Genomic DNA, 13,289 nt, shown 5'->3' on the forward strand with positions numbered 1-13,289 from the left:
CTGATTGCCTCCTTTGGCTTCAAAAAGTTGACCAGTCCCCTGGAGGCAGCCTGACAGTGGCTCTCCCAATTTTATCCCAGGTTCCTTTATTTGACCTTGCTCATAAGGCCTGTGTTTAGAACACTTTCTTTCTTCATCGTATCATTACAATACAGTTTATTCTAAAAATACCGAGGCCTTTTGAACACGAGAAAAATCCTTTAATCCAGAACTTGGCTTGGTCCATCTTTTCTGCTGCTCCCTCACTATCCTGAAGTATATACAGCTGTCTTGGGTGGAGGTGGGGGGATGAGGGACACTGGCAAAAGAGAGCCAGAAATTCCCTTCCTCCTTTAGGAAGTTTTGGAACTGGAAGCAAAAGTCTGGGGGTGGGGGTAGGGGGGAGCGGCTAGGCTCTGAAGTCAGAGATAAGGAGAAATCTTATTCTGTGATCTTTTGGTGAGAAATAAATGTCACCTGCTCCAACAGCCCCTTTTCTCCCTTATTAGGTTTTAGGAAATGGCTTATGTTCTGCACCTCTTGCCTTACCCTAATGAAAATGGATAGCAGCTCACCCTTTCCCGCTGTTCTCCTCTGTCACATACTCTAGAGCAGTAGGAAGAATGAGACTTGCAGCTCTGAAAAGGGTCAGAGATAGGAACATTTTCCTGAAAACAGAGGTTCCAGGAGATCTCACAGGTGGGTAGTGATTGGGTGGAGTGTATGTGGATAGGTATCGCTGTGGTGGACACTGGGTTGGCTGGGGCAGTCCAGGAGCTCGGGAGGTGCTACAGAGGAATCTGTCAAGTGTTGAATGTTGCTCTTTCTGGAAAGCAAATTTTGTGCCCCCTGCCTATGAGGGAATCTTGAGGAAAAGGAAGAGATGCTCCCCAGAGGGAAAAAAAAGTTAACTTTCTCCCTTTGTCTTCCAGGAAGTTCTGGGCTTCCAGTCCTAGGAGTTATTAAAGGCTTTCACGTTTCCTGGCCAAAACAAAAGTTGGGAGCCACGTATTATACATTCCTAACCACACTCTCCTGTAGGAGGGGCATTAAACTAGGCGTTCCTAGGAAGGAGATAAGGGTTGATGCAGATGCTTGGTTGAAAGAGGGGGAGTTGCCTGATGGTAACATAGCCTTCTATGACTTGAGAAAAAAGATGTAAAGAGGGTTCCCTGCAGTGGAAGAGTCCCATGTGGAGTCCTCTACGAGGCAGGAGGCAGGAGGGAGCAGGATTTCTAAAGAGATGAAATGTTGACTGCGATCACTAATCATCGAACCCATTATGTTGAGAACTGCAGTAAAGCAATGCAGTGCTCACACTTGATAGAGACTGTGCAGCCAACTGACCTTTTCTTTTTTTTTTTGCCACTGTCCTTTTAATGGGCCAAATGAGCTTGGACAATGAACATTCCAAAGGCAACCATGACAGGCTCACATTCAAGGATTTTTCCTACATAGTTGTTTGACAGTGTCAACACCAAACAAATTATTTAGTTGTTCCCCACTAATGACTAATATTGGGTGTCTCCCTACCCCTTTACATGGAGACTTTGAGCCAGATTTAATATAATTTGCTTTTATGTTTTTTAGTGCTTTTTAAATTAATTTTTAAATGTTTTAAAAAATATAACAACGAACGCACATTTTCTGAACTTATGATCATTCCATTCTACATATATAATCATTAATTCACAATATCATCACATAGTTGCATATTCATCATCATGATCGTTTCTTAGAACATTTGCATCTATTCAGAGAAAGAAATAAAAAGACAACAGAAAAACATTCATACATACTATACCCCTTACCCCTTCCTTTCATTGATCACTAGCATTTCAATCTAAATTTATTTTAATTTTTGTTCCCCCTATTATTTATTTTTATTCCATATGTTTTACCCATCTGTTGATAAGGTAGATAAAAGGAGCATCAGACACAAGGTTTTCACAATCACACAGTCACATCGTGAAAGCTATATCATTATACAATCATCTTCAAGAAACATGGCAACTGGAACACCGCTCTACATTTTAGGTAGTTCCCTCCAGCCTCTCCGTTACATCTTGACTAACAAGGTGAAATCTATTTAATGTGTAAGAATAAACTCCAGGATAACCTCTCGACTCTGTTTGGAATCTCTCAGCCATTGACACTTTATTTTGCCTCATTTCCCTCTTCCCCCTTTTGGTTGAAAATGTTTTCTCAATCCCTTGATGCTGAGTCTCAGCTCATTCTAAGATTTCTGTCCCACGTTGCCACGAAGATCCACACCCTTGGGAGTCACGTCCCATGTAGACAGGGGAGGGCAGTGACTTTGCTTGTTGTGTTGGCTAGAGAGAGAGGTCACATCTGAGCAACAAAAGAGGTTCTCTTGGGGGTGACTCTTAGGTCTAATTTTAAGTAGGCGTGACCTATCCTTTGTGGGGTTAAGTTTCATATGAACAAACCCCAAGACTGGGGGCTCAGCCTATAGATTTGGTTGTCTGTACTGCTTGTGAAAATATCAAGAATTCAACTCGGGAAAGTTGAATTTTCCCCCTTTCTAAACATTCCCCGAAGGGGACTTTGCAAATACTTTTTTATTCACTGATCAAATCACTCTGGGATTTATAGGGGCATCACTCTGGACAAACCAACAAAATCTCATGTCCTACTCAAGGTTCCATGTACTTATGGTATTCAACTAAGCTGTCTACATAAGTTATATTAGGAAATGCACTAGTCAAAATAGAAATTTTGTACCAAATAAACATTTTTGTTTTAGTCTCACACATAAGTTAAAATTTTAAGATATTAATTACCATCTATTTCCAACACCCTGCAGTAATGACATTCCTTTGTTCTTCCTCCCGCAAAAACATCTTTTAAATTTGTACATTTAGTCACTATCATCATACACTCTAGGCATTCCCAGATTATACCAGCTCAGGCTTTAGCATCTATCTTTCTTTCTGATTTCATTTGTGCCCCCAGCCCTCCTCCCTCTACCATTCTCACATTCAGCTTCATTCAGTGTTTTAACATAATTGTATCACAGTTAGGTAGTACTGCGCTATCCATTTCTGAGTTTTTACAATCAGTCCTGTTGCACACAGATTTAATATAATTTAGAAAAATTAAGTACTGCTTGCTGCACTTCAGTATTGTGGAACAAACTCATGCTTTTCCATATATTATCCCATTTAAACTGTCAAAGGAATAGTGGCATTGAACATTGCTAAATAGGCAAGATGATTTTATTCAAAGCTATGTGCAATACGAAAGGGAGAGAGAGAGACCAGAAGGCTTTTGTGATAAGAGTAGAAGGCTATCCCAATAGAGGAGAGAAAGAGAGCTCAACTCAGCTGAAGCAGAGGGCAGGAGGGTTTTTAAGGACTGGTGTGAGCTTGTGAAACGTACTGAAGGGGAGATAAACAATAGGGGTTGTCAATTACATGGAGTTATCTCCTGAGTTTACTGCTGAGGTCAGGTTGGCATATGGTCTATCTAGACTATCTGGATTCTGGAAGGGCCAAGGTGAGAGGGAGGTCAGGAGCCAAGAGTCAGAAAAAAGCCTATCTAAGGTTTAGTCAAGCTGAGGAGAAGTTAAAGCTGCCTTGGTCAGTTACACAAAGGAGGGGGAATTCTTAACCTTTGCTGTTCTGCTGGATCACAGGGTTCACGTGCAATTCAACGCTGCCGAATCTTTACAACACTTTGAAGTAGGTATCCCCTTTTACAGCAGGGCAACCTGAGGGACACAGAAGGTGACAAAGGTGATACATATTTCGTGAGCTGGCACAGAACAAGGAGCCAGGACGGAAAGTCCTCTTTATTATGAGGAATCATTTGGATATAGATGACAGCAAATACAGTTCAACTAATTTAAACAAACAAAGAGATTGTGTTGATTCCTGAAACATCTAGGAGTAAAGATGGCCTCAGGCAGCAGGAGTGATATTGGATTCCATTGCTGCCATCAAGATTCCATTTCTATCTATTTCTTGGCGCAACAGTCTGCACTGGCTTTACTTAAAGACTGTACCGCAAGCACATAGCCACATCTTTTAAGTTTCAAGTGCAGTTGAAAATGGGTTGCTTCTGCTGCTAGTCCCTTCCAAAGCGTCACTGTGCCTTATGGCCTTCAGTTGAATTGCATGCTGATCTCTGATCAATCATGTAGCCAGAAGCATGGATGACCTTTTTGGCCAAATCTGAGATAAAACCCATCCATAAAATAAGAGTGTTGGGAAAAAACTCCATTTGCACATAGGCAGAGATTAAAGAATGGGGATTGCTTCCCGGAAGGCAAGAGAGGGAATATTACCAGAAGGTAAGTGAATGTCAGGAACAAATCTGCCTTCTGAACAAATAGTCATATACTCCACTCTTTGACTTCATCCCTCTATCCTTCGAGCTATGCCCTCAGTATGTCAATTCTTCAATTTAATCAGGAATTACAAGCCATTGATATTCACTGTCCCAAATCTCTTGACTTCATTTCCTTCCTCTCCTAGATAGACTTCATGGTTAATCACTTCGCTACAAACCTAAGTAGTTCCACTCTGAACAACCTACCCCCTTCTCCTAACATCTTTTCTGCAGTCAAAATCCAACTTTCTACCTTTTCTAGAACTGCCTTTTAATTAGGGGTTGGTTCCTCTTGGATAAAATCACACAGTTAATTATACTGATATTACCATAAATCCATGTTCCACTGGTGATGGTCAGCTCCAATCCTGCCTGGAAATAAACCATCCATTCCTCTAGAGCTTACTATGTTATGTGCGTTCTTCCAAGAATTTGGGACACAGTGGTGGAGGAAACAACCGAAGCTCCCTTTCCTGGTGGAGCTTATGTGATTCTTTCCTTAGTAAACTCTCCCATCTACTCAAAGCTATTTCACATTCCTAAAACAATTATGCCCTCTCACCTGTCAAGTATATGTATTGGATCACCACTTCACAGAGACATTGGGAGCCATCAGAAGAGAACTTTCCGGCAAAAACTTCAGAGCAAAAACCAAAACAAAACGCAAAAAACAAAAACAAACACCTACTCTCCTTTCCTCTGTCCTTCCTACTATTTTACAAGAGGCTTCCCTGAGATGCCTTCCTTCCTGAGCTAGGAGCTGTCCTCGCTTTCGAATTCACAGCACTTTTCATACGTGTTGTTACATTTGTCTTATCTAACGTCCCTGAAGACAGAGGCCACGGCTATTTCCCCCCTTCTCCAGCCCATCCTCCGATTAGCTTCTGGGGGGTCCTTGGAGACTTCCGGAAGCACAAACGAGTGTTGGGCGGGACTTCCCCTACGTGCCCTAGGGGCGGGGCCTAGGGACGTCCATGGCCAAAGGCCTTGCTTCAAGCTTGTGGACTCTGTCACCTTGCTTCCAAGAGTTGAGATTTGTTTCCAAGATGAAGTCTGGCGAAGGTTTCTGCATGCCTGAGTGATGTCTGTCCGTCCTGCCTGGAGTCTCCTTCCCTTCCTCCGCTGGTTCCACGCAGGTGAGCGGGGCCTCGCGCTGGGCCTTCACACCCCTACTAGCCCCTTGCGAGGCCGAGGCCTCAGAAGGTGCTCGAGGCTCGGCTTCGGCCGCCGGTACTGCTGGGAACGGGGCCCCTTCTCTCTGTGGGCGCTCCACGGAAGTCACTTTTGTGGGTGGCGATAATAACTAGAATCAAGTTGATGACTCTTTTAAGGTTTCAGCTTGCACCGGCTGCCTGCCTTGCAAAAGTAGCTTACCTGCGTCTCAGATCTCATCTAGTGTGTGACGAGAGACAGATATCTGCTAACAGGGTTGGCTCTGAGAACTGGAATGAACAAGAGCTTTGTTCAGTACTAAGGGCCTGTGTTAAGGAATGGGCCGGAGCAATGATGCTGCTACCACGTGGATGGTGCCAGCCCTGGGAGAATCCAGTACCCTGAAAATATCTGCACGGGTCAGGTCAGTGAGACTTCAAGTCGCCATACCACACACGGAATGAAAAAATCGCTCTCTCTAACAGCAAGGCCAGTATGTAAAAGGATGCACAGTCCACTGGGAGTTGTTTCCAGAGGAGCCAACTACTCTCTTGAGTTAATCTCTCTGGGACCTGGGAGTGGGTCTGGAATAGTTCCTGGTAACTCAGGTAAAGCCCTATTATAGTGTTAGTGGGTAGAGATGAGGTCTCCTGAGGGTAGAGGCAGAACTATTTGTCACCCACTGCAAGACCCAGAACACAAAGGACACGAGGCTCTCTAGCAGACAGGTCTGCAGGTTTTTTATGGCCAGAAAACCTCAGGTAACTTCCCTCAGTTACTGAGATTTCCATACTTCATGTGTTTACTGAAGGCCTGCTTGTTCGGTTACCTGTTAAATAAACATCAATTTGTAATGTTTTTCTCTGTTACAGAGTATTATATAGCAAATTTTAAAGGCATGGAAAAGTAGAAGGAAGAGCCCTGTAGATTCCCACTCCCAAAACGATTGCTATTCACATTTTGATTTATTTCTCTGCAGATTTTGCTATTATAATTTTTAAAATTTTATGGGCTTATTTTTTATGTTGTTTAAATAATGTGTAGTTTCTTAAAAAGAAAAGCACGTTCTGTTATAAACATTTTAAGTTTTGCAAACTTTCCTAAATAACATGTTTTATGATAACATTCTTTTAAGTGGTAGTTTATTAAACTCTACTTTTTGTTGACATTTGGGTAGGTTCTAGTTTTTTGATATTGTGATACTTTGCTTAACATGCTTGTTCATAATTGTACTTGCTTATAATCTGCTCTATTCCAAACAGCATAAAGTGTTTCCTAAATAACTGATTATTTCCTTACTCAGGATTCTTCTCTTGGCTTGCTGCCTTTATCTTTGTCCAGCTTCTTCAGAAGAATTATCCACTAGTGTGGTTACCTGTTTCAGTGCTGATTTCACCTCTGTGTTCGAGCCGAAAAAGCCAATAGGCAAACATCCTCAACCGAAAATCTTCCAAACTTGACCCGTTGTCTTCCTTAGTCACCAATCTGCTTTTCCTGTTATAGTCCAAATATCAATTAGTAGCACCTGGACACCATTACTTCCTCCGTAGCTAGTCAGCCATTATGTGAATAGAATGGAAAAATACACTGGGTAGAGAAATTCCTAGAGTTCTCACAGTCTGCTACACTTCCCATATAGAGTGTGAGCTCCTTCAGGTGTTTAGCTATGTTTTTAAAATTAATTTTAAATTATGTTAGTAGTATATATTTACATTCTTTGAGTCAAAATTGAAACATTCCCCACAAAGCTAAGTATCTCATGTCATATTTATCATCTGTCATGTACTTACTACTTACTATTTGTCAGTATGGAATCATGGTGTCTTACTTGATTCAACTGATAATAATCTGTTATTATCAGTATTTATTTTGGTGTCTGAATTGTCATAGATTTAGTCAGTTGCTTCTATCTGACATTATATTCTTTTGATATATCCTTATCACTTCTTACCTTCTGCCACTGAAAGATATTTCAGGCTCATATTAGCCTTTCCCTGCACTAACCCTGGATTCAGTCATTTCTATAAGTAGCCCTGATTCCTTTCATGGAGAATGGTATTTGGAAGCTAATCACAGAGTGCTAGTTGTGCTTATTACTATTATTATTAGTGTGTTGTTGCTCTTAGGCCATCTCATTGGACAGAACTAGGGTGTGTGCGTGTGTGTGCACATTTTCACATATTTGCACCTCAACTTATTTCTCTCCTTATATATGTTGATAATCTTGAGTTCACACCAATACCTCCAGTTGCAGTCCAATACCACAGGGTTCATTCTAGTTTTCCCCCTTTCTACATTTGTGAAATCTTCCATGAACAGTGAGAAATCTTTTTACCATTTTCCTTAATAACTTTACTTATTCAATCAACCCTCTTGTATGTAAGAAATGTCTTACCACCACCACTGTCCCTTCCCATGTGTGAATATCCTCTTTTTCCCTTCAGCATACCTGGCAGCTGTGGTGTGTGGATGCCGTCCTCAGCTTACTTGGTATCCAACACCCCACACCAGGCAACACTTCTAGGCCAAACCCCTTTGACTGGGCTCTGATACTTCACTCTGGGACGGCACAATACCTCTTTTCTCAATGCCCATTGGTGTGGATGCCTATTTAGCGAAACCCATGTAATAGGCCTCACTGGCCACTGAACTATTTGGAAGGGGAAGGGAAGGAAAAGAGAAACTATGGTATATAGCATAATTCCACAACCAGAGTGTTATAGTTTCCTAGGTGCTGGAATGCAATATACCAGAAATGGAATGGGTTTTAAAAAGGGGAATTTAATAAATTGCTAGTTTACGGTTCCAAGGCTGAGAAAATATCCCAGTGAAAGCAAGTCTATAGAAATGTCCAATCTAAGGCATCCAGGGAATGATTTACAAAGGCCGATGTAGTTCAGGCTTTCTCTTTCATGTGGAAAGGCACGTGGCGAACACAGTCAGGGTTTCTCTCTCATCTGGAAAGGCACGTGGCAGACACAGCATCATCTGTAGCTTTCTTTCCTGGCTTCTGTTTCATGAAGCTCCCCGGGAGGCATTTTCCTTCTTCATCTCCAAAGGTCGCTGCTTGTGGACTCTGCTTCGCGTGGCTATGTCATTCTCTGCTTTCTCCAAAATGTTTTCTCTTTTACAGGATTCCAGTAAACTAATCAAGACCCACCCAAATGGGTGGAGACAGGCCTCCCCCTAATCCAGTTTAACAACCACTTTTGATTAAATCACATCTCCAGGGGGATGATCTAATTACAGTTTCAAGCATATGGTACTGAATAGGGATTAGAAGAAACAGCAGCCTTTACAAAATGGGATTAGGATTAAAACATGGTTTTTCTAGGGTACATACATCATTTCAAACCAGCACACAAGGTGTTTGACAATGTAAGAGTCAGTACACAGACCATTTCCATCATTGCAAGAACCCTTCATGCTGCCCTTTTATAGACACACCTGCTTTTCTCTGAACAACCCTTTCCTTAAATCCTGAAAACCTCTATAATTTCTATGAATTTGACGTTTTAGGAATGTTATGTAAGTGGAGTCACATTATGTTATGTCTTGGAATTTTTTGTTTTTTTGACTAATCTAATTACCTGGAGATTCACACAGGTTGTTGCATGTATCAAATAGTTCATTTTTTTTCCCTCACTGAGTAGTATTCTGTTGCATGCATGTACCACAGTTTGGTTTGACATCTGGGTTGTTTCCAGTTTTTGGCTCTTAAGAATAGAGCTGCTAAACATTCATGTACAAGTTTTTCATAAACATAAATCTTCATATTTCTTGCATGAATGCCTAGAAGTACAGTTACTGAGTCATATAGTAGTTATAGATTTAGTTTTTGAAGAAACTCTTAAACCATACCTTTATATATTCTGGATATTAACCATTTATCAGATATAGTATTTTCAAATATTTTCTTCCTTTTCACTTTCTGAATAATGTCCTTTGATGTAAAAAGTTTTTTTTAATTCTGATGAAGTCCTTTTTATCTTTTCTTTTTTTAAATTGTCCTTGCTTTTAGTGTTAAATCCAAGAATCCATTTTCTTCTACAAGGTCCTAAAAAATCGCCCCTATATTTTTTCTAGGAATCCTGTACTTCTTATATTTTGGTCATTAACCCATTTTAAATTAATTTGTCTAGGTATGAGGTGGGGTATTTCCTTGGTTTTGCATGTGAATATCCAGGTAGCACAATTTTTTGAAGTGACTGGATTTTTTCCCTATTGAATGGAATTTGTATCCTTGCCCAAAATCAATTAGCTGCAGATGTGTGGGTTTATTTCTGAACTTTGAATTTTATTCCATTGTTCTGTGTGTCCTTATGCCAGTACCACACTGTTTTGGTTACTGTCATTTGTTTTTCTTTTTCAGGATAGTTTTGGCTGTTCAAGGCCCATTGACTGTACATGTGAATTTGATAATTGACTTTTCCAGCTCCACGAAAACGCTGTTCAAATTTTAATCAGGATTGCATTGAATCTGTAAATTGCTTTGGGTAGTATTGACATTTTTACAATATTATATTCCAATTAATGGGCATGAGATGTCTTTCCATTTTTTTTTAAGTCTTCTTTAATTTGTTTTAGCAATGTTTTATAATTTTTGGTGTATAAATCTTTTATATCCTTATTTAATTTTATTCCTAGATATTTTATCCTATTGGATGTTAATTTAATGGATTTATTTCCTTGATTTCCTTTTTTGATTGTTCATTATTATTGTGTAGAATACAATATTTCCATATTGATCTTGTACCCTACAACTTTGCTGAATTTTTTTTTATTAGCTCTAGTAGCTTTCTTGTGGCTTCTTTGTGATTTTCTCTATATAGGATGGTCTAATTTCTGTATATAATTGATTTTACTTCTTCCCTTCCAGTTTGGATGCCTTATATCCCCTTTTAGTCCTATTCGGATAGATGTTTCAGTGCTGTTAATTGTGTTCTCAATGTTGTGTTACCATCACCACCATCCATTACCAAAACGTTTCCAAAATTCCAAACAGGAAGCCTTAACATCCCTATCTAAATGCTGTCCCCTGGAAACCTATATTCTAGATTCTGATTATGAGGTTGTTTATCCTCTGCCCTGAGAGAGTTAAGCTAGGTCATATGCTAGTTCTATACTTAGCTTTGTGAGGAACTTCTAAACTGTCTACCAGAGCAACTACACCATTTTACACTGCCACCAGCAGTGAATGAGCATTCCTATTTCTTGGCAGCCTCTGTAACACTTGTCATTTTCAATTGTTTTTTAATAGCAGCCATTCCAACGGGTGTGGAATGTTACCTTTTTTGCTTTGCTAAAGCTGCCAGAATGCTATGTACCAGAAATGGATTGGCTTTTGCAAAGGAGACGTACTAAGTTACAAATTTACAGTACTAAGGCCATAAAAAGGTCCAAATTAAGGCATTAACAAGAGGATACCTGCACTCAGGAAAAGCTGATCACAACTGGAGTTTCTCTGTCAGTGGGAGGGCATGTGTCTGGCATCTCCTGGTCGTTTGCTCCTGGGTCACATCGCTTTCATCTTCTGATTCAGGGGCTTTCCTCTAAGCATCTGTGGGTCCTCACTTAGCTTCTCTGGGGTAGATTCTGGGTTTCATCTCTTAGCATCTCCAAATGTCTGTTGTCTAGGTGTCTGCTCTCTGTGTTGGCTCTCCAAGCATCTGTGCTTTCTTCAAAATGTCTCCATTTTAAAGGACTCCAGTAAACTAATGAAGACTAATTAATTGAATGGGTGGGGCCACACCCCAGGAAGTAATTTAATCAAAAGGCACTGCCCACAATGGGTGGGTCACATCGTCATGGAAACAATCTATTCAAGAAGTCTCACCTTACAGTAGGCCAGTCCCCACAAAGTTGGATTAGGAGTAAAAGAACAGGCTTTTCTGGGGTACATACCAGTTTCAAACCAGCACAGGTTTTGATCTGTATTTCTCTGATGGCTAATGATGTTGAGCATCTTCTGGCTTTCGGTAGTTCTAGTTTACCAGCTGCCAGAATGCAATATACCAGAAACAGAGTGACTTTTAAAAAGAGGAATTTAATAAGTTGCTAGTTTACAGTTCTAAGGCTGAGAAAATGACCCAATTAAAGCAAGTCTATAGAAATGTCTAATCTAAGGCATCCATCCAGGGAAAGATACCTTGGTTCAAGAAGGCTGATGACGTTCATGGTTTCTCTCTCAAACGAGAAGGCACATGGCAGACACAGTCAGGCTTCTCCCTTAGCTGGAAAGGCACATGACGAACAAGGCGTCATCTGCCAGCTTTCTCTCCTGGCTTCCGGTTTCATGAAGCTCCCCGGGAGGTGTTTTCCTTCTTCATTTGCAAAGGTTGCTGGCTCATGGACTCTCTGCTTCGTGGTGCTGCAGCTTTCTCTGCTCTCTCTGAATCTCCCATTCTCCAAAATGTTTCCTCTTTTATAGGACTCCGATAAACCAATGAACACCCACCCAAATGGGTGGAGGCATGTCGTCACCTAATCCCGCTTAACAACCACTCTTGACTAAATCACATCATCCAGGGGAGATGATCACAGTTTCAAACATACAGTATTGAATAGGGATTATTCTACCTTTATGAAATGGGATTTTGATTAAAACATGGCTTTTCTAGGGGGCAGACTTCTTTCAAACCAGCACAGTAGTATTGACATTTTAACAATATTTAATATTCCAGTCCATGAACATAGAATGACCTTCCAATCATTTAGGTCTTTTTTTATTTCTTTTGGCAATGTTTTGTAGTATTCTGTGTACAAATCTGTTACATTCTAGATTAGATTTATTCCTAGATATTTGATTCTTTTAGTTGCTATTGTAAGTGGAATTTTTTCTTGATTTCCTCCTCAGATAGCTCACTACTATTTATAGAAACACTATTGTTTTTTTGCCTTTTGATCTTATATCACACCGGTTTGCTGAACTTGTGTATTAGCTCTAGTAGCTTTGTCCTATTTTTTGAGGACCTTCTGAATTTAGGATCATGTCTGAAAATAGGGAAAATTTGATTTCAGTTCCAACTTAGATTCCTGTCTTTCTTTTTCTTGCCTATTTCCTTGAGCTAGAACTTCTGGCACAATGTTGAATAACAGTGATGGCAATGGACATCTTTGTCTTGTTTCCAATCAGATCTCACCATTGTGTATGATGTCAGCTGTTGCTTTTCCATATTTGCTTTTTATCATGTTGAAGAAGATTCCTCTCATTCCAAACTTTTAAAGTGTTTTTATCAAGAAAGGATACTGGATTTTGTCAAATGCCTTTTCTGCATCAATTGAGATGATCGTGTGTTTTTTCCCTTTTGATAAGTTAATGTGGTATTTTATATTAATTTATTTTCTTGCATCAAACTATCCTTGCATACCTGGAATTAAACCCACTTGGTCACAGTGTATTATTCTTTTACTGTGCCATTGGATTGGATTTGCAAGTATTTCACTGAGTGTTTTTGCATCTATATTCATTAGAGAGATAGGTCTGCAGTTTTCTTTTCTTGTAGTATCTTTATCAGGCTTTGGTGTTAGGGTGATGTTGGCTTCATAGACACTTTTTCGTTTCCTTTGTTTTGTTTTGCATGGACAGGCATCGGGAACTGAACTTGGGTCTCTGGCTGGCTTCATAGACTTTTAAGTAATGTTCCCCGTTCAGTTTTTTTGAAGAGGTTGAGCTGGGTTTTTACTAATTCTTCTGGGAATGATTGTAAAATTCACCTGTGAAGCTGTCTGGTCCTGGGCTTTTCTCTTTTGGCAGGCTTTTGATTCAGTCTCTTTACTTGTAATTGGTTTGTTGAGGATTTCTA

General features: G+C 40.2%; 2 long non-coding RNA genes across 5 annotated transcripts in view; one reads left to right on the forward strand and one right to left on the reverse strand.

The window, feature by feature from the left end:
- The window catches only part of LOC143673693 (uncharacterized), a 40,730-nt gene that overhangs the window by 24,525 nt on the left and 2,916 nt on the right, over positions 1 to 13,289 (reverse strand). Inside the window, exons 1-2 of one of the 4 annotated variants that reach the window (XR_013170528.1) lie at positions 4,895 to 5,337; positions 3,614 to 3,712 (exon numbers count right to left, since the gene is read on the reverse strand). This is a non-coding gene — a long non-coding RNA (uncharacterized LOC143673693). The other 3 variants (XR_013170526.1, XR_013170525.1, XR_013170527.1) reach the window with 3 other exon arrangements.
- LOC143673694 (uncharacterized) overlaps positions 4,952 to 13,289 on the forward strand; it is a 135,046-nt gene continuing 126,708 nt past the window's right edge. Inside the window, exon 1 of the long non-coding RNA XR_013170529.1 lies at positions 4,952 to 5,468. This is a non-coding gene — a long non-coding RNA (uncharacterized LOC143673694). The remainder of the gene's footprint in view (positions 5,469 to 13,289) is intronic.

Source organism: Tamandua tetradactyla, chromosome 2 (assembly GCF_023851605.1).
Source record: "Tamandua tetradactyla isolate mTamTet1 chromosome 2, mTamTet1.pri, whole genome shotgun sequence".
Lineage (NCBI taxonomy): Eukaryota > Metazoa > Chordata > Mammalia > Pilosa > Myrmecophagidae > Tamandua > Tamandua tetradactyla.